At 50.4% G+C, this 27055-nt stretch overlaps 1 pseudogene; it reads right to left on the bottom strand.

Annotated features, from left to right (window-relative positions):
• Window positions 1-24080: 24080 nt before the first annotated feature.
• LOC149325166 (uncharacterized) lies at window positions 24081-26611 on the bottom strand (annotated as a pseudogene).
• Between the last annotated feature and the right edge of the window lie 444 nt (window positions 26612-27055).

Here is a 27055-nt window from a genome sequence, read left to right on the forward strand (position 1 = left end):
TTGCGTGTTGTTCCTAATAAAGCCTTCAGTTGATAGTCAGCGCCGGTCCTGTTTTCTCTATTTCGTTGTCCTTTCGTTTAGCGCTGTTTTTTCCAAGAATCAGAAATCAGATACCACATGATTTATTAACCTAGTTGAAAAGCAAGGACGGTTATCCAAAATGAGTACTAAGTAGGTTTCAGTGTTTTAACGAACAGCGCATGTTTGTAAAGGCAATATAAAAAGTCGTCATATACTTTCAAAGGCGTCCGGAATCATCCAATAGCCGGAAGCTTCAATCCGCATGAAATGTACTGGCCTGATCTCTTTTCGGTGCGCAGTAGTGGAGTGCCCTGGAGAGGCGCATTCTGAGTTCACCCAGCAAGGTGGAAGAGTGGCGTTGGGCTACGAAAATATCTCTGGGCGCCAGCGGGGCGGCACCAGGGTGATTTACATCTGCCCTCCGAACACTGACCTGGTCGGAGCCGACATTAACATTTGCCAAGAAAACGGGGACTGGCTCTTCGATCCGCCGGCTTGCAAGTGTAAGTATGAGAATGATGTTTTATAAGTCGTCTTTAGAAGAATCAATCATATAACCTGTTTATCGCCTCTCAAGGCGTATTAATCATCATAAGGTTATTTATGCCCCCACCGCAAGAACTACCGCCCACTCTCTATCGTTTTTCGTCACGTCATCCCGGGACTGGAAAAACTCTACAGGACGCCATGCATCATCAACGCCATCCAATTTAATATCGCTGTCAAGACCAATGTTGTTTAACTGTCATGCCCATCCCTAATCTAATGCCCCATACCAGGGGCCTTTGAGGTATCAAAAAATATATATATATATAGCTCAGACGACGGAGTTTTGAGACGAGCAACAATATGTGATATTTCGTAGAATGCGATCTGAAAGCTTGGTTACCTAGAATTCTCCGCAACTACAGACTACGTTTTACTTCAGGGGTGCCTTTCCAGTCTAGCAGTAGTAGCAGTAGGAAACCGCTATACTTCAGAGCGAAAATCCAGGGCTCAAAACGTGCTTCGCGTGCCGCATCAGCCAGACATGCGAGCAGAACTGGGGATGAAGCAGTTCATCAGAGCGTTGTGCAGGCACAACTAGTTTACTTTCTGGCAGACTTAGCTTCCGATCTCTTTTCGCCACCAGACATGGGGCAGGGAAACTAGCAGCAGCGTACATAATGGAATCTGTGTGGAACGACGGCGACAGCCATTGTTTCATTTTATCCATGGGCGTTAACTTGGGGCAAAAATAAGGGCTTAGCACACTAATAGACATTGCCTCTATTTGCATGTTTGCATGTTGATGGTTTTCCATTTATTTGTCCGCGCTTGGCTTTGGTGCTGGATAAAAGAAACGATGAAAAGTTAGCAGCAGTTCTTTTCAAGCATTCTCGGTTCATTCAGTTAGTCCCACCGTCGTCAAGGCTATTTGCAATAACTTGGCCTACTTCGCTTTCTTGTGAACACATCTGTGGCAAGCTCAGGTATTCGCAAGAGCTTGGCGCGCACCGCGATGTTTCGGCAATCACATCGAACGAGGATAGTTCCTTGAAGGAAAGAGATATATATGTGTAAAAACCATTTCTGCGCTCCTACAGCGTCGTGACTGTTATATGGTGACAACTAGCCCACCAGCACCTACCGTAAACTATTTCCTCTTGAGACTATTGGACGACTTGAAGATGCTGCTTGGTTTCTTTGATCGCCAAAATAAATAAACGCAAGCAGACAGAAGCATAGTGAAGAGTCGGCGGGCGAAGCGTGATATATTTCGCGTTTCCTGCTGCTCATCTGGAGCGATAGCACAAGTCGTCGAGAGGAAATTCCGGAAACCTATCTCCCAAGAAGAAAGGAAGGTTAACCAATCGTCTGTGTCAGTGCTATTTTTTTAGGTCGATATATCCGGCGAGTGAGTCGCATATGGTCTCCATCATAGATTATCGCGAAGCGAAGAACATTTTGGGGCATTATTTTTGCCAAGCTAGAATCGTGAATAGAAACAAACTGTTACATTACCGAGTATAAGATGTAGGATCAGCAGCAGCACATAGATGGGCAAAAGGACAGGAAAGCACGCCGATGCGCTGCATATTCTTTCTCCAAGCCTTATGCAGACACTAGTTAAGGTCCCGCCGACTGGAAGAGCGGCCGCAGAATGAATGAACGACCTTGTCTGGGCATATAGTTGCCGCGGAAGTGGTCGCTACCTCGAAATGAACCGAACTTAGTGCGAAGTCGCGGGCTGACCGAATTTTCGACAAGTTACGAGTAAGTAAACTGTACAAATATTTTTTTTTCGTTAGGTTTATGGGGCTTTAACGCCCCAAAGTGGCTCAGGCTATGAGCATCTAGAATTTCGCCTCCATAGAAAACTCGACCGCCGCGGCCGGAATCGGTCCCGCGTCCTTCGAGACAGCAGTCGAGCGCCATAACCACTGAGCCACCGCGGCGGCTACACCCATAAGTGTAGATAGTAAGGCGGGTTCCGTTACAGTTGCAGTTTCTTAGAGCACAGCTCTTAGGCACCCGTTTCAGCGTTTCGCGGCGTCGCCGTTGGCCGTTGTAACAAGCAGTGGACACTCTTTAAGCTGCGAAAGCAATGAAGCGGGAGCTTGGAAAGGAGAAAGTAAAAGCGGAACCTCCTCCCCTCATTAGCGACCGCGCGCCAGTTGGGGGCGCAGCTGTGCATAGCAAACGTGGCGTCACACAGTAGCGGTAGAACGAGCACGCGCCGTCGGCGGTGGCAGCTTCACCGCCGCTCCTTCGCCGAACGTCTCGTTGCAGTCGTGTGAGTGAGACGCATGGCTCCTCAGCGGCCCAGTAATTCCGCGCCAAGCGGTTCGGGGAAGCGGCAATGAGTTGACCACAAGGCTTTCGCCAAGCACACTTCAGAATTTCCAAAGTGTCTTCGGTATTTTTTTTTTTTTTTGAGGAAAGGAAATGCGCAGTATCTGTCTCCCACAGCTGCGAAACCAATAGAGCGGGTGTTTGGAAAGCAGAGGGTAACATTTGTAACTAGTTTTTTTAGGAAAGGAAATGCGCAGTATCTGTCTCACACATCTCGATGGACACCAGAACCAGAGGAAAGGCGCATAACTGCCCTCTTGGAACAGTGGATACCTCAATCGGGCTTTAAGCTACGTGGTGGTGGATGGTGGTGGATGTGACTGATGTGCGCTGCATGCATTGGCACTGAAAACTTTGTGCCAGAAACGCTGCCACCTGCCAGGATGGCAGGTTAGGTGGGGACTTTAATCTAGATATAAAGACAAGCGGGAATTTTGTACTGTGCGGGCGAACATCCCGTTCCTCTCGCTCGTAATGGCTTCTACAGCTGTCACAACCTCGGGAAATACTTGCGCAGACCTCGTCTTTTAATGAATGAATGAAAAACTTTATTGTACAAGGTTGTAAGGGTTCTTTCTCGCAGCGTAGGTGGAGCCCTCAGTACAGGGCCCCAGCGGCCGTTGCTGTCTTGCGAGCCCTGTCGATCAGCTGGAGCTGCTCTTCAGGCTTCGAGCTGGACAGCGCAGCCTCCCACTGCTCCGGTGTTGGTGTGTTGTTTATCGGCGCTGCCTGCATTTTCTGACAGGCCCATGTAATGTGGTAAAGCGTTGGGTGTTCACCGCATAGCGGGAATTTGTTGTCATATCTGGCAGGATAGATTCTGCTGAGTAAACTCAGATTGGGGTATGTATTAGTCTGCAGTTGTCTCCAGGCAACCGACTGCTCTCTACTAAGGTTTTTGTGGGGAGGAGGGTAGGTACTCCGAAGGGTTCGTTGGTGTTCTGAGATGGCTCCACACCGTCTAGTGACTGCGTCCAGTTCCCCTTCGGTGCGCGTCTCAGTGGATATGCAGAAGATATAGCAGTGGATATGCGTCCACTGCTATATCTTCTGCACGCCTCTTGCGAGTTTGTAATGATGTGTGCATGGGGCTCGTCACTCTCCTGGGCGATGGCGAGTGCAATTGCTGCTTCCTCAGCCTCGATGACGTTGTTGGTTTTTATCGAAGCACAGTTCATTTCCCAGAGCTGGTGATCCACCACGCTGGCTATCGAGAGGTATCTGTGTCTGTATGTGGTTGCGCCAACGTATAATACGTCTTTTGCCCCAGCGAAGTTTCTTTCGTGGAATTTGGATCTTGCCTTTCTTCTCGCCTTACGTATATCTGGATGCATGTTTTTTGGAATCGGACTGATCTCAATGATCCTCCTGATTTCATTTGGAACGCTCGTTGTGCTATTGATTTCTTTCAAAGCGTCGCGAACCAGGCATTGGTGCAGCAAGTCGAGCATATATCCATCTATTTCTCCGTCCACAAACTTCCTTCATACATTCAAGAACTCTTAGTGGAGTGTTTCTTCAAGTAGGAAAACGTGTGAAAAATAACGTGTTTCTGTAGTAGTAGTAGAAGACGTTTATTCGGCCAAAATTTACAGGCCGAGCATGTCGACCGCCTGGGCGACCAGAAGTCGCTGTTCTTCCTCCCCTTCAGCGCCAAGCCAGTCGAGCCAGGTGGTGATGGATAAAGAAGGTGGGGGGTAGGAACCCGACTGCTGAGCAGCCGGGCAATAGAAGAGGCAATGGGCAAGGTCCGCATAGATACAGGCGCAGTTGGGACAGGAAGGGTCCGATCGATAGCGATAGAGAAAGAGGCGAGAAGGGGTGATGATTGCATTCATTTTAACGTGCCGAAGAAGGCGAGCCTCCGGCACTGTGAGTGATGGATGAGGGGGAGGTTAAAGGCGTTTGTCGAGGCGGAGCTCGAGGTAGACCTCTTTTATGGTGCGGCGAAGGATGAGTCTCCCACCGTCCTCCGAGGGCTTGGGCCAGGGGATCAACGGTGTCCGGAAAAGTTTGTCACGGGCGAGCTGATGAGCCAGCTCATTGCCGTCAATCCCTGAATGCCCAGGTACCCAGCGGAGGAAAACGATGGAAGGCTGCAATGCGGAGACCGCTCGCTCGACCTCCTGTTGAAGAGAAGGGGTTAGGGTGCGTTTCTGTATGTGGTGTATAGCGGCGTGTGAGTCTGAATAGACTGTGTACTCTTGAAGGGAGGGAAGGAGGGCAAATGACTGGAGGGCATGCGCAATGGCGAGGACCTCGAGGGACAATGCATCCGGAGGGCGTAGAAAGGTGGGGGTGGTACAGGGCGTAGCCGCAGGAACCTCGAGGAGCCACGAAGGAGGCATCCGTGTAAGCTACACCCTGGGTATCAAAGAGAGGGGAATGGTGCTGTGCGGCCGCATGACGACGGCCGGCGTGCAGAACGGGGGACATGTTGGACGGAAGAGGGAGGATCCGAAGATTGGGAGCCGGGGTGGGAATAGGAGAGGTAAACGGGGCGCAGGGAATGGGCGAGATACCCGCTTGAGTCAGTAACCACTGGCGGGTAAGGGAAAGCCGGGCTATCTGCGAGTCATGATGGAGAGAGAACAGAGAACGGAGAGGATGAAAGAGGCCTGTTGCAAAGATCTTTGCAGTAGAGGTAGTGATAGGGAGGTTGAGAGCTGCCTTGTAGAGGCCCACAAGGGCAGTCTCAAGAGCGTTAAGTTGAGTCTGATTGAAGGAAACGTAGGGTGCAAAGTACAAGACCTTGTTGAGGGCCAGCGCGTGGGCAACTCGGCACGCATGAGCCTCGTGGAGACCTGAGCGCCGAGTGAACACGCGCCGCAGGAGGTGAGTTACGGAGTGGCAGGTGGTGACAGCACGGTGGAGGGCTTGCACGTTCTTGGCTGCATGCAAAGGAAAGCCAAGAACTTTGCACTGCGTGACGACAGGAATGGGAGAGCCAGAAAGGTGGAGAGAGACGAATTGGTTGTGTGAGCGCTGGTATGAGGAATGGTTGAGGAGAAGGAGCTCGGATTTTTCAGGAGCAGGAGAGACGCCAGCAGTGGTGAGAAAGGAGTCGATGAGATCTAGGCCACGTTGCAGGGTGTCCTGTACGTGACCGGGAGAGCCAGACGAAAACCAGAGAGTGATGTCATCGGCGTAAAATATATGATGCAGGTCGGGAATTTCAGCTAGCTGGGAGGCGAGAGGGGCCATAGCAAGATTGAAAAGGGTAGGAGAGAGAACAGCACCTTGAGAAGTGCCTCGTGTGAGGTTGTGGGGGTCGGACAGATAGGTGTCGACTCGAAAGCGAGCGACACGTTTAGAGAGGATGTTTCTGTAATTGTACATACGTGTGTTGCTCGCATTCTTTGCCTCAATTTATCGAAAAGCTGAAACAGCTGATGAGCGCCGCTTAAATTTCGCATCAGGAAGTAACGTAATGGTCGGCAAATTTTGTGTGAATACGTTGAAAAAAAAGAAAACAAGAACTTGTTAATGGAAGCCAACCTTCCGCAAACAAGCTCATAAAGTAACATTATGCTGTAATTTGTCACGCATATTTGCCAAAGAAACATAGACAGGAGTAAGCGTTCCTGGAATAAGTCATACAAAGCTACTGGAGTGATAGCCTTGAACACAGAAGACACCACTGCTGCGCGCAATACTTACTTACTCATTATTCGTATATTCTCTCCAAGTTTGCATGCGCCATTTCTGCGGACCCTTATTTCGGGTCAGTGATGCTTAGCACTTCACTTAAAATAATTCGCTTATTACCAGTTTATGCTGGCGCAAATAGTAGTCACAGCTGCTATCATCAAAAAGCTGCAGTCGTCATTTAATATAAATCTCGGATAGCTCCCGTTATTTATTAAGCAAGCTTGATTAAAATACTACAACGTTCTTCAACAAGATAAAGAACACCCGTACATCGTTACGCTCCCTTGCACCTGAAGGATCTAAACACACTTGCACCCATGTATCTTTGAGGGGTGCGTGAGTGCATTAAAGGCTCAGGGGTGCTCAGCACACCCTCTGCCAAGAGAAGAAATAAAGAGTGTGGAAAGGGTGCCGTCATTAGGTTTACGCCGTTAAGTGTGCAATGGTTCTTTACTGTATAGATGTGGGCAGCATTAGTTTGACACCTTCAAGGGTGCAATTGTTTCTGACTGTGTAGATGTGGGAAGATATCGGAGGCGCACTATTGCTCCAGAGTCCTTACGGCCATCCACGAGGTGTTTGCGGAGGCGTTTGATGCCTTTGAAGGAGACATCCTAGGGCCACTCACAGCCTGGCTTGCTGAAGTTATGCGCACGATAACGTGCGTGCTGCATGCGAAGAGCAGGTTTGACAGTGCTGGGTAGAGGATACTGCAACAGAGAAGCAAGCCGATGTCGCGCTCCTTAAGGCAATTAAAACGCGAGTGCCATTGCGAATGCCGAAAAAGGCGAGTTGTATAGTGTTGTGACTTTGGGGCATCCCACCGCTGCCACCAATGTTGTGCCATAAAGGTGGTCCCGTCGCGCTCGCCACCCGTTTTGTGGCTGTGCGCTGCCAGCTCTCCTGGCGGTAGCGTAGACTCCGAGTCCGGCGTCGGTGAGATCAAGAAAACGCTTTATACATTATGTACAGGGCATAATATAGTTCAACATCGGCACGGGCGCCAAGAACTACACGACGCGACTGTTCTCGCACAGCGACGATTAGCGAGACACCAGCACGTCACACCATCCGACTCCACTCGTGAGCAGCACTCGACTCACGGTGGGTCGGTCACTCGGTCACTCCGTCACTCCGGTAGTTGTAGCTGCTGCCCAAGCGGCAGCGGTGGGGTTTATATAGCCTGAGGAACGGCGGCCCCTCAGAACTGGCCAATCCAAAGGCAGCACTCGACGGCAGTCCGAAAGGACCAATCAGCGACCGCGCGGGCCAACCGCTTCAAATTTTGCCGCGCGCGGTGACACCCTGGGGAAAGGGAAACCGGCGCCTCGTAGTCTGGCACCCAGCGACGTGTCCAGGCACGCTGCTCGTCGATGCTTCTCCTTGAGACCCCGCTGACTTACGGCGCAGCATCGTGGCTTGTCAAGGGAGCGTTAGGGCGCGTTGTCTTGCGGCGCAGCACCAGGGCTTGTCAAAGGGACGTTCGCAGCAGAAAGTTTGCGGCCTGCAGATTTGGAATCCGGGCGGGTTTCCCGGCATAACAGCACCCCCACCACCAGATAAGGCGCCGGGAAGACGAGCTGCTTCCACGTGGCTCGGATGCCTGGCGCGCCTCTTCTCAGGGTCTTCCAAGTTCACGTCCTGGTAACTTCACGTGCACCAGGTCCCACTCGCCGGATCAGGATCTCTTCTCACAGCGTTGTCGCCAAGGCACCTCGACCAGGTTCGCTGCTCGCGTTCCGATCCCCTTGCTTCTCGCCACCGGTCATGGTTGGTCGTTCTGCAGACTACAAAACCGACCGTCAAAAGGCAACACCCAACACGAGCAAGTGCCCTCTGTCTCCCGTCAAACACCAGACAAAGCTATAATCCAAATGAACTTAACTAAATTGATGTCCCACTTTTTCTCCCGCTGCAACAAGAGGCATGTGTACGATCTGGTACACAAGGTTCAAACAACCATTTTTCAAAGTATCCACACACCAAAATAGCAGGAGAACTTAATAATCAGCATTAATAATGAAAATCATATTGGTCCCCTTGAAATCATTTGGACCGAAAACACACAACTGAGGAAGCAAATGAGGTGATTCATTTTTGCCCCTTTCTTCCTTTGAACATGATAGTTTGTCGCAAAGCGAGAGAAGGTAAGTAACGAGGAGGTCACTGAAAGAAGCGAGGCCTAAAATGCACGACTTAGAGCATCGGCGTTCGCGTTCAACCTTCCCTTATAGCGGACAACGAGATTGTGCTGCTGGAGGGTCATGCTCCACCTCAGCAAACGACCGCTTTTAGACTAAATGTTACTTAACCAGGCTAGAGGGAAATGGTCCGTTTCCACAACAAACTCAGAACCGGAGACACAACAAGCCAGCTTCTGAACTGCCCACACAAGGAAGGCGCACTCTCTTTCCTCTGCCTCTTCCCTACAACTTAGTTTGCAACTCAAATACAAAATTGGTCGTTCATGACCACTAGCATCTTCTTGGCATAGCACCGCTCCCATTACGCGATCGCTCGCGTAACATTCAAAGACGAAACCTTTCGGGAAGTCTGGTGCCGTTAGAACCGGCTTATGGCTCAAGGCTTGTATCATCATTTGGAACGCATTCTCTTCCTTCGAGTCCCATGTCACCTTAACGGGCTCCGATTTTCGAAGCGCGTCTGTTAGCGGGCTGGCAAGGTCAGAGTAGTCTCTCACATAGTGTTGGTAATATCCAGCTAAACTGGTTGGCTGGGGATAGTTTACAATAACGGCTACCTTGATGTCGGAAGGTCTACGCCGGCCGCGCCCCACCACATGGCCCAAATAAGTCACTTCACTGTAACCTAGGTGACATTTAGCTGGTTTCACAGTAAGGCCTGCCTCTTTCAACCTGCACAATACGACTCGCAAGTGCTCGAGATGTTCTTCCCAAGTGTCCGAAAAGATGGCAACATCGTCGAGGTATGGCAATGCAAACTCGCCCAAACCATGAAGCACTCTGCCCATCAGGCTAGAGAAACAATACGGCCCGTTTCTAAGTCCGAAGCTCAAATTTTGGTTTGCCTCCATCTTTCCTTTTACATCTGAGTGAACGACCAAAAAAACAAACACTAAATACAAGAAAGATGTATTCTTAGAATCCACAAACTTCAACCGCACCCTGCGCGGTCGGGGTCGGACGGCCGCTTGACCAGCCGACGCTTCACAGAAGCTGAGGGGCTGATTAGTCACGCCTCTCCGCGACATGCGTCCAAAGCCTACTAGGCAGCGCTTGGAAGGCCGAAAGCGAGAGGGGCGCTTCCTCCTTTCTCGGTCCCAGTCATGTCGTTCCCCTTTCTGACTAGCGCGTGCACTGTGGCGCTCTTTTGTGTGGCGACCGCGCACCCTTCTCTGGAGTCCATCACGCCCGTCCCGAATCCAAGGAATTCTTCTGCGGTTCTTCCACAGCGGCGTAGTACGCTTTAGACCAGGCTGCGCCTGGTGAGTCGGCTTTCTTTTTACGCGACGCCTGCGAACTCTTGGGCTCCAAGGTGACAATTTCGGGCTCTAACGCACATTGCCGGACCTCGATCGTACAAGCTTCTTCCGCACTTTTTCCTTTTTCGCGCAACCATTCACATTGGGTTTTTTTCTACGCCGCCGCTTTTTGGGAACTGCCCTAGCGGATCTGTTGTGCGATTCTCCGGTTATTTCGGTGCCCTCATCCTTCAAGCTACCAGCCTTCGTCTGACCAGCAAAATCTGGTCTTGAAGAATCCATGCACTCGTCCCGAGCAAGACTTTGCTCGCGCAGCCACAAAACCTGCGCTTTTCTAGCAGTGTCAGGCGACGGTTCACCTGACGAACCGTTCGGTACTGTTTCCTTTGAGCACAATAGCTCGTTTTCCGGCAGTCTATCACAAGACGCTGGAGTTTGACCTTCACTAAGCTGATCTTTGTCTCGATGCAGCGCTGAACAGCATTCCTCGCCTACAATCGAACTCTCAGTTGGCGCTATCGGTGCGCCACTGCCCGCCGCGAACTCAGAGCGACCTGTCTCAATTTCCGCAGAGAACAGCTGCTCGCTCTCCTGTGGTCTACATCTTGGCGCTACGCCTTCATCTTTCAGGATCGCAGCGGTAATCTCTGTAGCATCGCACTTTACAGCTAACGCTGCGCTCTGGCTTGGCGCTTCAGCGTCACCGTCATGTGACTCACAGCCACGCTCTGGGCCGCAGATTAGAGCCTCAATGTCATTACCCTTGCACACGTGCTCAAATTTCTCGAGGTATCTATCCCTATCCTCGCCGACGACCATGAGCGGCAGTTGGTCGCTTATTCTTGGACCGTTAGAGGGAACCGTTGTAGAAGCAAGAATAGGCGTTGGCGAGGTTTCGAGCAGCTCCAGCTCCATCATTCTTACCTCGTGCTCTCTAAGCGCCTGGCGCTGCCGCCTCTCCTCTTCTTCCCTTTTCTCCTCGCGACGTTCCTTTTCCCTCTTTTCCTCCCGCTCACGCCGTTCAATGACATCAGCCCAGGCCTCTTCGGCTTCCTCAGCCGTCACGTCCTCGGTTCTCATGACCTCAAGGATCGCATTCTTTCTTTTTGCTGGGCCCAAATCAATGCCCAACTCCTCACAAATTTGGAGAAGTTCTTTGACCTTGTAACCCTCCATCGTTCACAATGGCGTCTTGCTGTTTGCCCTTTTAGAAAATACTTGCCGTACACTACTAGATCACTACTAGTTAGCCATGCGCAAGCATTTTACACACTGCCTTATTTTCCCCTTCAGCATCCCTTGGTTTTCAAAACACTCTTCCTAGGCTTGAAATACACAAGGTTAACACAATGCTACACCAAAATTCTCTAAGCTACCATAACCTGTGTTAGAGAAAGTCTGGCGTTTGAGGAAAACTTCAGGCACTCACCGCGCCGAGGTAGCTGATGTCGGTCGATCCCATAGCTGCCATCCAATGTTGTGACTTTGGGGCATCCCACCGCTGCCACCAATGTTGTGACTGGCCATCCCACCGCTGCCACCAATGTTGTGCCATAAAGGTGGTCCCGTAGCGCTCGCCACCCGTTTCGTGACTGAGCGTTGCCAGCTCTCTTAGCGGTAGCGAAGACTCCGAGTCAGGCGTCGGTGAGACTAAGAAAACGCTTTATACATTATGTACAGGGCATAATATAGTTCAACATCGGCACGGGCGCCAAGAGCTACACAACGCGACTGTTCTCGCACAGCGACGATTAGCGAGACACCAGCACGTCACACCATCCGACTCCACTCGTGAGCAGCACTCGACTCACGGTGGGTCGGTCACTCGGTCACTCCGTCACTCCGGTAGTTGTAGCTGCTGCCGAAGCGGCAGCGGTGGGGTTTATATAGCCTGAGGAACGGCGGCCCCTCAGAACTGGCCAATCCAAAGGCAGGACTCGACGGCAGTCCGAAAGGACCAATCAGCGACCGCGCGGGCCAACCGCTTCAAATTTTGCCGCGCGCGGTGACACCCTGGGGAAAGGGAAACCGGCGCCTCGTAGTCTGGCACCCAGCGACGTGTCCAGGCACGCTGCTCGTCGATGCTTCTCCTTGAGACCCCGCTGACTTACGGCGCAGCATCGTGGCTTGTCAAGGGAGCGTTAGGGTGCGTTGTCTTGCGGCGCAGCACCAGGGCTTGTCAAAGGGACGTTCGGAGCAGAAATTTGCGGCCTGCAGATTTGGAATCCGGGCGGGTTTCCCGGCATAACAATAGCCACTCCTGAATGCGGGAAGACTTTAACGACACTAGTGCCGTGCTACAGTCAGTGAAGACAATCCACGCTGCTGGGGGTTGTTGCAAAGTAAAAGCTGCTTGCAGAGCAGCCAGCTCGGTCGCAGAAGTCGAAGTGCGGTGACTGAGCGCCGCCAAGATTGTGGTGCGCGTTGATGGCATCCGTACGCCGTCTGCTGATGAGACGATCGTGACAGAGCCATCACAATAGATGTGGCAGTGCGCGCTTCATCCGGAGGTGTGCTCAAGTGAAAAGTATTTGTGTGTTACTCCTTGGCCTTCTGTTTCCCTTAATGCCAGGTATAATATAGAGCGGAGAGTGGGCACAAGTTTTTTTAGTTTGTTGTGGCTGCGTTCTACAGCGTTGGCCCACCGAGAGTTTTGCCGAGCCTATTTTTGTGCTACAAAAACTGGCCACCCTGTATACGCAATGCCTTGTGACATCGAGAGTACCGGAAGCTTGGAAGACCGCTAACATTATCTTAATTCATAAGAAAGGAGACGTCAAGGACTTGAAGAATTACAGACCGATCAGCTTATTGTCCGTCGCCTACAAGGTATTTACTAAGGTAACCGCTAATAGAGTCAGGACAACCTTGGACTTTAGTCAACCAAATGATCAGGCAGGCTTTCGTAAAGGATACTCGACAATATACCACATTCACACTATCAATCAGGTGATAGAGAAATGCGCAGAATATAACCTACCCCTATATATAGCCTTCATTGATTACGAGAAAGCATTTGACTCAGTGGAAACCTCAGCTGTCATACAGGCATTGCGGAATCAGGGTGTGGAAGAGGGTTATGTGAAAACATTGGAAGATATTTATAACGATTGCACAGCTACTATAGTTCTCCATAAAGACAGGAATAAAATTCCAATACGCAAAGGTGTCAGGCAGGGAGACACGATCTCGCCAATGCTCTTCACTGCCTGCTTACAGGAGGTATTCCGGGGGCTGGAATGGGAACAGTTGAGGATAAGAATTAATGGAGAATACCTGAGTAATTTGCGATTCGCTAATGACATTGCCTTGCTAAGCCACCCAGGACAAGAACTGCAAAGCATGATCATTCAGTTAGACAGGCAGAGCAGAACGGTGGGGCTAAGCATTAACATGCAGATAACCAAAGTAATGTTAAACAGCCCAGCAAGGGAACAGCAGTTCGCAATTGGTAGCGAGGTGCTGGAAGCAGTAGGAGAATATGTCTACTTAGGGCAGGTAGTGACTGCAGATCCGGATCATGAGAGGGAAATAACTAGAAGAATAAGAATGGGGTGGAGCGCGTATGGGAGGTTCTCTCAGATCATGAATGGTAGCTTACCAATATTCCTGAAGAGAAAAGTATACAACAGCGGTATACTACCGGTACTCATCTATGGGGCAGAAACGTGGAGGCTAACAAAGAGGGTTCAGCTTAAGTTAACAACAACGCAGCGAGCTATGGAAAGGAAGATGATAGGTGTAACTTTAAGAGATCGGAAGAGGGAGTAGTGGGTGAGGGAACAAACTCGGGTTAATGACATCTTAGTTGAAATCAAGGGGAAGAAGTGGGCTTGGGCAGGGCATGTAATACGAAGGCAAGATAACCGCTGGTCCTTAAGGGTAAAGGAGTGGATTCCAAGAGAAAACAAACGTAGCAGGGGAAGGCAGAAAGTTAGGTGGGCGGATGAGATTAAGAAGTTTGCGGGGATACAGTGGCGGCAACTGACAAAGGACAGGGTTAATTGGAGAGACATGGGAGAGGCCTTTGCCCTGCAGTGGGTGTAGTCAGGCTGATGATGATGATGATGATGATGATGATGATGATGATGATTTTTGTCCGTAGTGACGACGCTTACTGCGGGAGTGCTTGTGATAGTTTGTTCTGCTGTTGATATTCATTCATAGCAAGCTTGTCTACGTCGCCACCCAGGAGCTTGCGTTTTTTTCTGACCGATGCTTTTCTTACCGCCAGGTTGCCGGGATTATTTTGTTGCTGCCTGCGATAAAAACTTATCTCTATACCTTGAGTTACTCGTTTTCTTGATGGTAGCGGCTCGCGAACGCTTTAGCGAAGCTCTTTGGCACCCAACGCGGGCTACCAAATTGTGGCCGCACCAGAATAACTCCAAGAGACTTGGTATCGCCCGACGAGCGACACACCCAACGTCAGTATAAACGACACAGTTTATTCCGGACCAAGAAAAGCTTGTAAACAGCAGGACCTGAAACGTAGCGGCGAAGCAGAGCGTGCCGTCTAGGCTGTCGAGAGCGCAATGCTCCGGTCAGAGGTGAACGGGCGGCAGCATCTTAATGTGGCAAAACAAAACCACTTCGGCGGGAATGGACAGTTGCGCCACAGGTCAGGGCTCGAAGCGCTTCAACTAACCAACCTGCTCACGTAGCAGCCACTGAAGCCAAAAACCTAACTCCATCTTCGGAGGTATCGGTTCCATCTTTTCTCTGCAACCGCCCCGCCATCCATGAACATAGAGAGGGCGCGTGCTCGCTGCCGACAGCGAGACAGCACAGGAAACAGCGCCTCAGCAGCGGTACCGCGAGAATTCACTGCGCCGTTTCCACCGCCGTTATCAGGCCTCCTCGCCGAGTAGCAGTTCGCTCCTGCTGACTTACGCTGCAGCTTCACGCACCTAGGTGGCGGGAAAGGAACGTGCGCGAGCACCGCGCGCACTTCGAATCACTTGAAGGGTGTGTAAAGTCCCACAAGCTTCTACGCGAAAAGTTATAGCGCCGTGCAGAGTGAGGCCGCTGGCGCTTCAGTGCTTCGCGCGATTATTAGTACGAAAACGATATTTCTCCAGCAATCTTGAAAAAGCCGAGGTTTGTCTGAAGCCTTTGAGGTCCCTGCAGAAATAAAATATTGCCGTGATTCAGTATCGGCCCCGCGGCGGCGCGAACAGATGAGCTCCGCTGACCATTGCGCGCGAGCACTGTGTTAAACTGCCCAGGGTTAAGCTGTTGTTGTTGTAACCTTTGGCAGAATGGCACATACCCACACTGGGAGATCGGCCAAGAATCGGGAGGTAAAGGTTGGTATTCACCTGTACATAGTAAAGGCAAAAGGAAAGAACACCGGAGAGGAACACCGGGGGAGCTGCAACACGCTCTCGCATTGTGCATTGCACGTCGTCGTCTTCGTCATCTTCCACCTGCGCGCAAAGCTCGCGATAGGATAAGAAACGGGCATAACTGGCATCTTGGGTCAGTGGACACCTCAATCGCGCTTTGAGCTACGGGGCGGTAGTGACAGGAAGATGAGCGCTGCTTCCGTTTGCGTTGACAATGTTTGGGCATAAACGCGGCATTAGTAGCTATAGGCCGCGGCATTCATTGGGTTCATTGGTGTTGCCATTGACAACGTTGAAGACTCCGCTAATTTTGAGGAAAGGAAAGGCGCATAACTGACTCTCTGGGTCAGTGAACACCTTAATCGTGCTTCCTGGTACGTGGCTGTAATGTCCGCTGCCTGCGTTCTTACAGTATTTCGTGCTTAGCGATGCTACACCGCCTGAACTTTTTAAGGGGGAAGCCTTTGCTGCCTCATCGTTGTAAGCAGAAGTTGTCGATAGAAATGTCTGCTTTTCAATTGGTGGAAATGGTCGTGAGGTCTAAGTGCGCGAATTTCAAACGGGGCAATTGCACTTGGCTAGTAACCATGCAACCAATTAAAGGGATGGTATAGTGATGCTCCAAGTAAGTGGGACTGAGGTTAGTTAATTGCTTCATTGACCAAGTAGCCTAATTAACCGTTCTAATGAGGCCAGATAAATAAATAAAGCCGTGTAGGAAGTTGGTCGAGCTCGGGAATCGAACCTCGGTCTGCGGAGTGCGAGACGAGCACGCTACCACTCCGCCATGCCAGCTCGATGGTTTGGAATGAACAAAGGCGCGTCTAGTAAATACGGCGTCTTCGTTCACTCCCATCTTCCTCCCTTCCCCTTATGGCGACGTTCAGGTGTCCACCTAGATATGCGAGACAGATACATTTCCTTTCCTCAAAAACCAATTTACGGACGAGCAAGGCGTAAAGCCGAATGGGCGATGGCGTTCTGTAGACTCCGTGGCAGCGTTGCAAGACGCTGTCGCGTTCCACTCTTAGGGGCGAAGCATAATGTCAACATAAGCAGCACCACAAGCAGCACCACCGCGCTTATGGCTTCCGACTCACCGCACTTTAGGTCAACAAAGTGCCCCCCTGAAGTTTTAGTTTGTACGATATGTTCCCTAAAGTAGCGAATATTGGTAAAGATATTTGAATTCTATTCGACTCCTTTTTATCACTATTCGGTTCATATTTGGTTAGGCTTTCAGCAAAATTCGATTCGCTAGCAAAGCTAAACTACATGTATTAGTTTCGCATTTGTGAAAGCACCATTCGCACAGCGCCAGCTGTATATTATAAAAGAAATCGACCTTCTCTTATTTCATCAAGGTGCTTACGCAGGCATGCAAAAAAATAGTTTCTTGCTTTCATTTCATAAATTTTTTTATACTTTTTTAATATTCTGCTTGCTTTTCATTGCTGCAGCTAGTTACAACTTCTGTGAATCGGGAAAGGCTCCATGGGCCTACTTGTTTCGTTATCAAGAAACTAACCGTTCAAACCAACTTCGCTCGCCTTCAAGAGAGTAACCAATCAGGGCGCTTTTGATTGCTGTCACCATACATAATAGCTAAAGAAGAAAGGACTCTTGTGGGTGCGTCTTGTTTTTTCGAGAGAGTGCATTAATGAGGGTGAATACAACACATACATATTCTGTACAATAGGATAGGACTTAAAAACAGCAGCTGGCAACAGTGGGCCATGGTCCGTGGCGTCCTTCATTAGTCTGCTGACAAGCCAGAACACTGAATAAAATTAGCTTTTGAATGTTTGAGTACCATTAAGCTTACCATTTCTACTTTTGGTTAGCTTCTCGTTTAAGTATGAGAAAAAGATTTAACAACGGACTACTTTTTTGTCGCGAAGGATTTCTGTGTAGCGGTCCTGGATGCGGGCGGAGTTTCACAGCAGAATATAAATTCCCTACGCCTGTAGATAGAATATGATCGACTGTTATATTATCCAAAAGGCTCTATCTGACCTATTCGGAGTGTTAAACCTCTCATGCAAATCAATCACATCGTCATCTAGTTGTGTTGACAGCATGGACTAATACCTGGGCAGGATATCCCGGCTGCGGCGGTTGAATTTCTTTAGAGGAAAAATTCGAGTCTTGTGTACTGCGCGATGTCAGTGCACGTTAAAGAACCCCAGGTGGTCGAAATTTCCGGAGCCCTTCACTACGGGGTCTCTCATAGCCTCAGTCGCTTTGGGACGTTAAACCCCATAAACCAAACCAAACAAAAGACGAACGCGAAGCTCTGACTGGTTATTAATCAAAGCTATACCGGAAAAGAGAAGCAACTTGGCGGCGTCTACGCAGTCAGTGCGCTCGGCGGTCGCCGAAAATCAGAATCGCCGTAGCTCTCGGAAAAAACATGAAAGGTGACGAAGATCGGAAAGCACGAAACTCTGGCTCTGATCTCTAAAAGACTGTCGGTCACAGTGAGAGTTTTTTACAGGAATCTAGTCGCCTGTTGCATAGAAAACAAAATGATAAAAGAACATTACAGAGGCTTCCAGTAATGTTGTTTGCAGAGAAATTGCGCAAAATTATGTTTCTTTTCCTTATTACAGCTTACTGTATCGTACCTCCTAGGCCAGGTTCCGTAGTCCAACGCCTGACTTCCATCTGGCGGAGAGAACAGGTAACGTGCTTTCCTTATTCTTTGCTGTAGTTATTCTTTTCGTCTGAATGGCCACTGAAATTGGGATAACTAATAACATTAAGACGCCCATGAAGAACAGATGCCTGTCACGCGAGATGATCGGCGTCACTGACTGTGCAGAACATAAAGAGAATCAGGTAGACGCGTTTCATGCTCAGCAAGCGGACGCAGCGGTTTTAGTCGCCCGTTCTGATCTCAATAAACCCGTTCTCCTAACATCTTAGTGGAAATGCGCTGGGTATACAGGCACGGCCGCTAGATACAAAGCGCCTCGCTTTGCGCTTTGCATCAAGCGGCCGTGATACAGGTCACCCGAACACGGATCCCGGATGCAACTTCGCCGGAGTCGTTGGCTTGTGGACTGCCGCCTTGTGTGCTGACGATGCGTCAGGACGGAGACGCTTCGAGCTCGGTGACCAGCAGTTCGTGGCAGCATTACCGGTAGCCGAGGTCGTTCGCGGGCTCATCCAGCGACGACATGTACGGCGGCTTACCCGCTACCAACGGGTGAGCCGCCATAATAGGTGTGACTTCTCCGCCCATCTTGCCAAAGTCTTTGCCCTTACCGACACGGACCTCACATGGTTTGACAACCACGAGGATTCTTTCCCGAACGACATGGGACCGCTTTGGAGACGAGCTCTAGAAGTGGTTCGGCTACATTGTCTCGAAGAAGGAGTGGGCTCAACAAGCTATAGCGCAAAGGGCTCACCTTTCCGATGAGAAATGTACGAAGTACATTCAAGAATGTGTGAAATTATGCAAGGTTGTTTGCCCTCCCATGAGAGAAGAAGACAAAGTTGGTCGCTTGCTTGAAGCATTTACCGAAGACGTACAATTTTCTTATCGGCAAAGCAGGTTTCAAGTCCGTGTTTGACGTCATCCAGCACTGCATACATTGAAAATCCATCACATTACCCCCAAATTCGGACATTTGGCAGGAGTGACGACGGTGGCAGCTGTGACACAACACCGTCTTGCGATCTGGCATGCACAACCCGCCGGATTATTAGGTCGCTGGAACCCACTTGGAGCTAATCAGCGCACCCTCCCGCATAGCCAGCGTTCGCTCCTTCGGTAGCGGCCGTTAAGGCAGGGGACTTTCAAGAGCGCCGGGTACCTCGGACGCTGCGGCCGAGCAACATACCGCGATCGGCCCCGGAGCACTTGCCCAGCTACCGCAAGCATACGCCGATCACATATATGACTAGAACATTCGGCCCCGTGCTTCGTACGGTGACTACTTACCGGTGCTGCCTGTTACTGGTCCCTCTCTTCTGGGCTACCTCTGAGGTAAGCCCGGTCACACCTCAGGATTCTGTTCCCACCGCCAGCCATCCTGTTAGGGCTTTTCAACCTATCCTCCGAGGTCGGGTCACCAACCAGTTCCTTCTCGGCGCGCATCCTACCCGCTTGATTCCGTGGACCCTTGGACTGCGCAGTTGAGGGATCGTTCGCCCGCATCGCACAGAAGCGTGGCATCGCCTCCAGCTTCCTGCATGCGTCGGTCTCCATCACCCCGAAGCCGCTCCTCCTTGCCTCCGACGAAGAACTACTCGGCACCACCGATGGAGTTGAGGTCGCTGGACGTCTGCCGCAGGAAGAGATGCCCCCGCCTATAGTTACGTTACGGCACAAAGCCCCCGTGCCAGTTCATGGTATGCCTGTCATGGCTTTAGTTGATACCGGAGCTACTGTTTCCGTTAAGAGTTCTGGTTTTAAGTGTCTCCTCGGAGGTGTAGCTTTGTTTCAGTGGGATAAAAATGTCCAGTTGTGTGGTATGAGAGATGAACCTTTGTCTTCAATTGGAGTTTGCGGCGTCAGGTTTCTTTGAGTCGTGTAGTACGCAGCAGAAAACTTGCAGTGCTCTCCCGATCGACGCACTACGTCATTTGGGGCAAGGTGTTTTCGAGATGTTTGGCGTTAACGCCCACTGTAGCACCGGTGAACTCAATGTCGGTTAATGTCTCGCCTTATGGAAGACTCGTGCAGTGGTGATATTGTTTTCTGTGTTTCTAGTGATACTCTCATGCCTCCTTCTTCGGCTGTATGCGTAACGGTTTCTTGCCCCGATACCATTCTCGCCAAGTTTGATGCTACTGTTGAGCCGAACCATTTGACCTGCATAAAGAAGAAACCCTTGGTTCCTCAAGCCGAGGTTTCCGCCACCAAAGGTCACGCTGAACTATGGACAGTGAATTGTTGAACAGAACCTGCACTTCTGGCTCAAGGCTTGGAGCTTCCGTTATGCTGTCCCGACTCGCCAGTATCTGTTACCGTACTCACCGATGCCTTAGACGTGCAAATGCCCGAGTTCCCCGCAGAATTGCAGTTACTTCGCATGATTGACAAATCTCTGTCCAGCATGAGCGCCGCGCTCTGTTGGTCGTCGTCCTGCGACACTCATTTGTGTTTTACTTTGCACAGCTCAAGCGACACAATCTGAGCGCAAGATGATCGATGAGCAAGTGAACGAGATGTTAACCAAAGGTGGTATTCAACCCTCGGAGAAAGAGGGCTTATTAACTGAATTTATTACCCCTGACGACATTTATGAATTTAATATGATGCCATTTGGCCTTTGCAATGCGCCTGCCACTTTCGAGAGATTGATGCACGCTACAGTGCGCTGTTTTAAATGGGAGATGTGCACGTGCTACCTAGATGGAGTTGTCATTTTGCGAAAGGCTTTCAGTCTGCCATGCCAGAGGCGATGCCATGAAGAGCCATCGCTTCTTCAAGGGCGTCGAAACATTGTTTGGCAGAGAAGGATATGCAATTGAGGGGCTCGTTACGACACACGTATTAAGAAAGCCAACAGCCATCGAACCCGAGGATTGCGTAGAGGAACATTTATTTATGGTATTACGAATATTTACGAAGTATACTACCAATATTTTCGAATGTTTTTTTAAAATATGTGAAAAGTACATTTTTGCCCGCTTACCATATTTATAATGCATTAAAAATATACATTAAATATATTAGATTACGTTAGAAATGCAGTAAAATATACATTCGATACATTAAAAATATATTCACTTCGGCTTAAAAAGGTCTACAGGTCGGCTTCACAGAATGAGACGGGTTAATGCTTCAACTGCAGAACAAATTGTACAAGCGCAGTTGTCATCAATCATGATGTACATGAGATTATAAGGGCACGTACGTGACGGCATGGGAACGGCAAAGATACCCACGCAGCAAATCATGACGGAAGCGCTGTGTGTGTGTGTCTCTATCTTTCAGTCCGTGTCTTTTAAAGCGCAGGTATATTTCAGTGACGGAAGTGCCGCAGCAAACAACAAATGATCCGACAAGTTGTTGTTGTTGTGACTGAGATAAGGATGAAAAGGAAATTGCACGGGCCTGCCTACTGGCTCCAGTCGAGCCACCACCGCTGCCACGTGCATATAGAGAAGAGTTAAGAGATCAGAGGAAAGAAAAGACGCGCGTCGCAGCAACAACTGCGTCCACCGGAGCGGACGCTGCTGAGAAAACAGATAAGCGGCCGAAGCCGCGCTCGCCGAAGCGAGGACAGATTTGATAGAAGTTTATTGGACCCATAAAGTCAGTACAAGGGACTTCAGTCCCTCAAAAAGGCAAATTAGCAAAAAAGCGACATTCGTCGCTCAATAACACAAGTCGCGTAAAGATACAAAAAGCGACAACATTCGCCATACACAAAAACACCACAAGTGTCCGAAGTGTCCACAAATGTCGAAAACGCGCGGGGGAAGCACGCACTACTCCTAGCTACCATTACCACCGCGCACAATTCGCATTCGGTAAGGCAGGAGCCGCACCGTAACGCGACCCCTGTCGACGGCGATGAAGCGGGTGCTCCATCGCCGGACGAAGAGACTCTTCCCCAGACTGTTCCGACAAGTGACAAGTGACATACTTGGTTTGCATTATATATACCCCCGAGAGCGACGCAATATTTTGCCCGGTGAGGCGTTTTTTTGCGCAAAGACTGTGGGACCAAAAATTATCAGAGGAGTGCCCTACTGGTCGCGTTCGAATCGGGAGGCGATCTAGAACACAATTGCTAGTCGAAACTTGCGTCAGAAATAGGTCAGGAGTCGAACTGTCAACCAAAAGATACACGGGCGTCTAAGAGAGCCGGTCGGCCTTGCCGGTCGTGGTCCTTTTCGCTGGCTTATTCGGGCCCGGAAATACCCAGGGCGCCTATGCCGGTATCATGCTACCACGTTCTTCGCACGTAGTGTAAATAAGTGATGATTACCTTCCTGCTAGAAGTTACCATAAACGAAAGGATTTCAGAACAGAAAAGGCCAGGTTGGTAATTCATTGCAACACAGTAGCGCGGGAACAACGCAGACGTTCCCGTCCCATCTCGTCTTTGTCCTGCGTTGTTCCCGCGCTATGATTACTGTGTTGCAACGAAAGGACGACAGGACAGGAAGAGTTCTCACTGTTGCCTGAAACATCATTTCGAGCTCTAGATTGTTCCATGGTAGCTTGAAGTGTAATGCAAATATGTTTACATGGACTGCCCATTTCTTCGAATCGAAGTATACTTGGACGGGTTAATTGCGTATTTACAAAGTACCCTTTAAAAACGTTGCCAACACGAAAATTCGATTTCCCTGAGCTCGATTGCGAGCACTCGACTTTTCAGCAGCAGCTAGAAGTGTGCTGCAAATACGTTTAAAAGCACTGCCTGTTTGTTAGAATTGAAGTACACTTCGGATGAATTAATTTCATATTTACGAAAGTACATCTTTAATACATTGACAAGATGCTAAAACTGCATGCATATACGTTTACAAGGACTGCCCGTTTCTTTAGAATTGATGTATACTTTGGATGAATTAATTTCAGATTTCCGAAAATACACCTTTAATATACTGACAAGATGCTAAAACTGCATACATAATTTTTCACGTATTTGAAGAGTGCTTGAAGTATGCTTTAAGTGAGGTTTTTTGGGCATATTTTAAGATGATATTTCGAATACCAAGCATGAAATTTCAGGTACGTATTTCCTACATATTTTTAGTGCATTCATGAATACAAAATATTTTTAAAATACAATTTAAATAGCCCACCGTATATTCCAAACGTATTAGTTTTTGCTAAGGGCAGCCTAGAACGCAAACAAAACCAGTACACCCTGCTTGATGATTAATGAGGCAATTTCTGTCGTCTTCTTACATGTCCTTATCCTTAGTCTGTACATTTTTCTCAGCCTTTGACGTGAAGTACGATGCATTCCGACCGGGGAATCCAAAACGGCCAAATAATCCTGAGATTTTCGCCAGGATCTCCTTCGTAGTGGCTTTTCGCAACGAATAGAGCCCAGCGATTCCGCTGAAGAGGCTAGTGACCACCAGCACAAATCGGTGCCCTCTTTTGCTGCGCGGCAGCGGTCCGAGCAGGTCGCGCTATGATTTCCCACGGCTTTGTGCTCACGATCGGCTGAAGCAAGCCGGGTGGCCTTTCGCCTCTCGGCTTCCCCTCTTGGCAGAAATGACAGGCTTGTATGTGCCACCTAGATGCTACCAACTTTCAACCTTCATTGCTGCCTACTTCAACCTTCATTCCGTGCCGGGTGGCGAACCGACAGTTTCTTCCATGTCTTTGGAGCGCTCCCATGGCTGTCCGGGTCGTGTTAATCCTTCATCGCAGCTTGCCTGAGCTCATGCGGGATGACGGCTTTGAAGCACTCGTTTGAGGCCTCGTTGTCGGGCACGTCTTCCAGTAAAACTCCGTCGGCATCAAACTGCAAACTCTCTAGCTCACTCGCAGCGCTGCAAGCTGCACTAGAGCTCGCGCCTACCGCGTTCCGTGCGGTTTCCGGGCGCCCTTTGACTAGATTCGTCTGACGGTCCGTCTCTTCACTGAGACTGGTGACCAGCCTCCGACAGTACGAGCCTTCCTGCTAAGCCTGGATAATCCCTTCCCTGCTTAATGCTGTCTCAATGGGAACCTTCACACCAACGACATGCGCGTGCAACCGAGCGAGACCTTTCGCTCGGCTCCGCTCTCTAGACGCGTGGAAAAGTTGCCGCGCCGGCTCCTCCTCTCCGCCGTTTGGGGAGGGATCCTTCACCAGCGTGCGCGACAACACGTCAGCAGCCATGTTTGCGGCCCCTTTTCGGTAGCGCACCTCGAATTCGAAGCGCGGTAGCATCAGGGCCCAACGCGCGAGCCTTCCGCTCGGCTCACTAAGGCGGGTTAGCCATGTAAAGGCCATGTGGTCGGTTTCGACCGTGAACCTGGTGCCTTCTACGTACATCTCGAATTTTCATAGTGCGTAGATGAATGCCAAGCATTCGTCCTTCGTCACTGAGTAGTTGCGTTCGGCCGGCGTCAGCGCACTGACTGACTGATTGAAAAACGTTTATGTTCGCAATATGTACAGGGAGGGAGCGTAGCGATCTTTAAGGGGCCATTCCTTACAAACGCTCGATGGGCTGGTCATTACTGGAGCCCATTGCCTGTAGCTACTGCTCGGGCGTGCCCGACCAGGGCCTTTTGGCTAGCCAGGGCAGTGCAGCCGAGCAAGGCCGCCTTCCAGTCCTCGTGAGTAGGGTTGGGGATGGCGGAAGGTGCTGGGTTAATTGGCATGTCAACATCATCATCATCATCAGCCTGAATACGCCCACTTTAGTGCAAAGGCCTCACCCATGTCTCCCCAATTAGTCCCGTCCTTCGCCGATTGCGGCCACCGTATTGTCGCAAATGATTTAATCTCATCCGCACATCTAACTTTCTGCCGCCCTCTGCTACGCTTGCCTTCTTTTGGAATCCACACCGCACCCTTAAGGACCAGCGGTTATCTTGCCCTCGCATTGCATGCCCACTTCTTGCCAAGCCCACTTCTTCCTCTGGATTTCCACTAGAATGTCATCAACCCGTGTTTTTTCTCTCACCCACACCATGCCCACACCATGTGGTAAATATCCGAAGACTTCCTACAGTGCGGGCACTCCACTGTGCACGCAGGGTCGAAATGTTTTATGACTTCCGGGCGCAGCAGTGTTTTAGTATAAAGGCAAAGGAGTAAGCGTTCCTCCACCACCGTGAGGCCCGTGCAGGGCTTGGGAAAGATTGCATGGCCGAATTGGTAACATTGGATGATTTCCTTGAAGGTGAAAGCCGGATTTGGGTCGGAGTTCGCACCAAGGGGAGCGAGGGCGATGCTAGGAATGTGAGCGCACGGAGAGCGGCGTCGGCAGCTTCGTTGCCGTCGAGCCCCGTGTGCGCGGGAGTCCATACCATTGTGCGCGACGCGGGAGTCCTGAGATAATTGCTATGCTGAAGTACTCGGTATGCCAAATAGGGAATAAAGCCCCTTTCGGTGTTCCTGCAGGCCCCTCGCGAGTCGGTAATGGTGACCCGCGAGTCCTGATCGTCGGCGGCGAGCGCGACTGCCACCTCTTCCGTATGAGTAATGTCTTGGGCTTTGAACGTAAGGCTGTTCACTGCGAAGTTTTCGTGGACGACTGCGGCCGTGTACAAATCCCCGTGGTGTGGGTCGGTGGCGTCCACGTAAAACACTCCGTGTTTGTTTCCATAGTAGCTTGCCAAGGCTCCCGGCCACGCGAGGCGCCGGCTACTACAGTCGCCTCGCCTCATATTGGCCAGAAGAGGGCGCACGTGCAGGGAGTATCTCCAGATTTTGGGGATGCACATGCGCTCTTCCGTCGGTGTTGGATGGTGGATGTGATGTCGGGCAAGCAGCCGGCGACCCGACGGCGTCTTTGAGAGTCTTGTGTACTGGTTTGTCAAGCGTGCTTATCAGAGCTCCACGAAAGTGTTGACCATCCCCAGACCCAGGAGGCGCTACTTTGGACGCGATGACCGTGAGGTCAAGAGCACGCTTGTAAATCGTACGGAGAACCACCTCAAGGGCTGGGCTTTCTCGTCACATTTGCGAAGGTGTAGGTAACGAGTCGAATACAATGCTCGACTGGTTACGAATGCGTGCGCCAGCCGCAAGGCATCTTTGCACCATAACCTCCCGCGGTTATTGAAAACCCGGCGGATCATGCGGCCCACCTGGTCCCTTACCTTGTGCAATTTGGCCAGTGTTGTGCCGACGCTGCGGAGTATATTGACAAAGAAACCCAGTACTCTGATCTCAGCGTGTTCTGAGATGGGTCCACTGGCTAGGGACAGTTCGATTTTGGTAGTGCACTTCAGCGAGGGTCGAATATGCACGAATTCCAATTTGGCCGGAGAGCATTCAAGGCAGCAGAGGCGGGCGTAAGCGTCCACAATCTCCGCTGCTTGCTGCAGGTTGCCTCCAACGTCTCCTACCGATGCGTGCTTAACCCAGGTGGTGATGTCCTCGGCATATAGCGCGTGCTGTGTGCCTTCGACTCTTTGAAGTTGGGCCGGAAGTTTCATCCCTGCCAAATTGAATAGTAGCGAGAGGACCGTACATTGCGGCGTACCTCTCGTACGTAATAGGCAGGGGCCGTGTTCTTCATCCTGTATCCGGATATACGATTGCCGGGTGGAGAGAAATTCCCTAATGTACTGAAACCTGTAGTGTCCACAGTTGGTTTGAGAGAGGTGCCTCAAAATTATCTCTTCTGTTACATTCTCGAACGGCCCCTTCAAATCGAGAGCGATTACTTCCTTGTCATTAAAGGGGTGTTCGACGAGATTCAGAATTTCGCGGTCTAATTGAAGCAGAACATCCTGCACGGATTGGTGCGGGCGGAACTCGAACATGGTGTCTGCGAATACGTTTTGGTTTTCCAAAAACTCAGACAGCCTGTCTCGCACCAAAGTCTCCATTAGCTTTCCCGCACAATACGTGAGGGAGATGGGGCGGAGGTTGTCCGTGTTTATGGTTTTGCCGGCTTTAGGAATGAATGTGAGCAGGGCGGTCTTCTATTCGATTGGGAGGGGTGCCTGACCTAGCTATATTGAGTTTATGTATGCGAGGAGAAGCTCATAGGCCTGGTCGGGATGGTTGGCAAGTTATTGCACAGTTATTTTTTCTCTTCCGGGATCCGTCCCTCGTTTCATTTTACTCAGGGGCACCTTCAA

Source organism: Amblyomma mixtum, chromosome 10 (assembly GCF_055824585.1).
Source record: "Amblyomma mixtum isolate Tamu chromosome 10, ASM5582458v1, whole genome shotgun sequence".
Classification (NCBI taxonomy): Eukaryota; Metazoa; Arthropoda; class Arachnida; order Ixodida; family Ixodidae; genus Amblyomma; species Amblyomma mixtum.